This window comes from Neovison vison, chromosome 2, assembly GCF_020171115.1.
Source record: "Neovison vison isolate M4711 chromosome 2, ASM_NN_V1, whole genome shotgun sequence".
Lineage (NCBI taxonomy): Eukaryota > Metazoa > Chordata > Mammalia > Carnivora > Mustelidae > Neogale > Neogale vison.
This window is the reverse complement of record NC_058092.1, coordinates 52,141,219-52,144,243: the sequence shown is the minus strand read 5'-3', so window position 1 is coordinate 52,144,243 and position 3,025 is coordinate 52,141,219.

The following is a 3,025-nucleotide window of genomic DNA, read 5'->3' as shown; positions in this document are numbered from 1 at the left end:
CCTGTGTCAAAGTTGCAACAACTGTGGTCACTGAGCAATTACTATGGCAATCCGACTGGTCCTAAAGGGATAGTTGGGTTAGAACAAGATCTAAAATAATCTGTAGAAGGGGAATGAGCTGAGCTGTATGAGCTGAGTGCACTGTAATGCAGTTGGATCTTGTGTCACTGTTGAACCAGACGACCAAATTTATAAACAAGTAACTTATTCTGCAGAAGGGTTAAAATCCTAGAAAATCTTTAAGTGCTGCTTTTTTACTTAATTGCTTTTTCTTTTTTTAAGGTTTTATTTATTTATTTGACAGAAGGAGATCACAAGTAGGCAGAGAGGCAGGCATAGAGAAAGCGGGAAGCTGACTCCCTGCTGAGCAGAGAGCCTGCTGCGGGACTTGATCCTAGGACCCTGAGATCATGACCTCAGCCGAAGGCAGAGGCTTAACCAGCTGAGCCACCCAGGTGCCCTTTAATTGCTTTTTCTTGATAATTTTATTTTAATAATGAAATATTGGTAGTACTCTAAAAAATGATACAGATTTCTATGTCCAAATAAAGTTCTTTTTTTTTTTTTAGAAACATTAAAACATTTTTGAACTGGTATGTGAATAAAAATGTTATTGGTTTTCTTTTTTTTAAACATGATCCTAAAATATTTACAAGGTATGTAACCGATAGAGATTACTAGTATATAGAAGAAAATTTGGAAAAATAACCACATATGTCGCAGTAGGACATGTGTTTTCATTCCTTTTTTCCAGAGGGGTAATAGGTTTGTACTGATCCATCTACGTTTTCTCCTTCCCTCACATCTGTTGTTCAGTTGTAAAATTTTTGTGTGCAGCTAGTACTCAGCTGGAAACAAATGAAAATCCTGCCTTTTTCAAAACTGTTTTTGTTTATTTCTTTATCTTCATTCTTTAATTCATTCAGCATATACCAAACACTTGTTCTATACCAGGCACAGTGGCGGATAGTAGGGGTACCTTATTGAATGACTATCAGGGCTTCCTTGATAAGTTTCTGTTCTAGATAACTTTTTCCCTCTCTTTACTTTTCATTCCTGTATTTTCCTATTGTTTTCTTTCTGTACCCTTTCTCTTCCTTACCTTTATTTCTTTCCCTCATTTTCTTGCTTTTCTTCCTTTCTTTCTTTGTCGGGAAATTGCTAGAGGGCTTTCCTTTCTTGTTCAGGCTTGTCTAGGCTCAATAGATGAAACTACTTTCTTTGCACTACAGTCTTTTCCCGTGGGAATTCAGGGACATTCATAACTTTTGGCCTGACTTAGCTGTGTCTGTACCTCCTCTGAGGAAAATTGGTTGCCAGCTGATGAGAGTATCATTTCCTCTACTGCCATGGAATCATACTCCTCTGCCTTTCATCATGCTGCCAAACTTTGTGAAGAGTGAATCCTTTGGGGAAAGACATCTTCCTGTCTCTGTCTACAAGCAATCATTTTTTGTTAAAACCATTTTTTAAAAATTGGTTTTTATATCTGTGTACTTAAATTTATCTCCAATTTGGTTCCATTGGTCACAGAATAGTTTTACCTTACTGGCTGAGTATTTTCATTCTTGCTGAGCTTCCCTCAGTGAATATTATAGGTATTTTCCAGCAGTATTTTTGGGAAAGAAGGTGTAGTGGTAGACAGATGTCTCATATAAATTCAGATATAGCATTGTCCTATTACTTTCTGACACAATGTAGTAAGAAATCAATGCAATCAGGGTCACAAATGACAGTAGATAAGGATAAGCAAACTGGGTTTATCTGAATGCACAGATGAATTAGAATTATAGGATTAATTCTATCCTGGAAGAGTTCTTTTGATCCAGTCCTGGCTCTTTAAAGTTGAAGAGCAGAGATGTGACATGCTAGAAATCATATAGCAAGTTAATAATAGCTGGGGTTAGAACTCACATTGCAATTCCCAGTTTCTTTTCTTTTTAAGATTTTAGTTTTAGAATAATCTCTACACCCAATGCAAGGCTCCAACTTACAACCCCAAGATCAAGAGTCACATGCTGTATTGACTGAACCAGCCAGGTACCCCTCAATTTCCAGTTTTCTTTTTCACCTGGCAGGATATAGGAAGTAAGGCATTGGGAAAATTATCTTTTTGGTGGGGAGTTATAATTTGATGGAAAAAGATTTGTCAAACCTGTTTGTCAAAACCTCAACTTTTCAGCTGAGAATCAGAGAATCTAGTTGCATATGATCCTTGTGCAACCAACTGAGATGTTGAAAAGAACTAGTGTAATAAAATTAAGTGCTGCCTAGTAAATATTCAGTCTGTGTCTTTTAGCTCTTATATCCATAGGTGTGGTTTATTTTATGTCTTGTTTGTTGATGTTGTCTATTGCTCAGGAGAAATATGATTTTTCCTTCACCCCAAGGGTTGCAATTAAAGGTAAAGTTGAGGAAGGTAAATTTGCTTTTGGTGAATTCAGGGAATAAGTGATACAATAAAAAGTTGGGGATATAAAGCCACAGAAATAAGGAATCAGAACTCCAAGTTCATTTACTTAATTGTTATTTGAACTGGCTTAATACACTTTAATCTCAGTGCTGAGGAAGTCATTTTGACTGTGGCTTTCATCCCTAATTGAATGATAAGAATCATTTCTTCTCTGCTCCATTGGCATAGATAATAGTTTCTTTTTTGGCATGGTAACCAGGCTCCAAGATGGTCCCCAGTGATCCCTTTCCTCCTGCTAATCATGGCCTTGTATAGTTAGTCCCCTCCCAACATTATATCAACATTGGTTTTTGTGACAAATAGAATATGATAGAAAAAATGGTATATCACTTCTGAGGTTACTTCACAGAAGACATTGTGGCTTTTTTCTGCCATGTACTCTCTTGCATCCTTCACTCTGGTGAAGGCAGCTGTGAGCTCATGAAAATACTCAGACAGCTCTATGAGAGGTCCACATGGCAAGGAACAGAAGCCTTCCACCAACAACCAGTGTTGGTTGTTGGTTGAGGAAAACCAGCTTTTTGCTAATAGACACGTGAGTGAGCCGTGTTG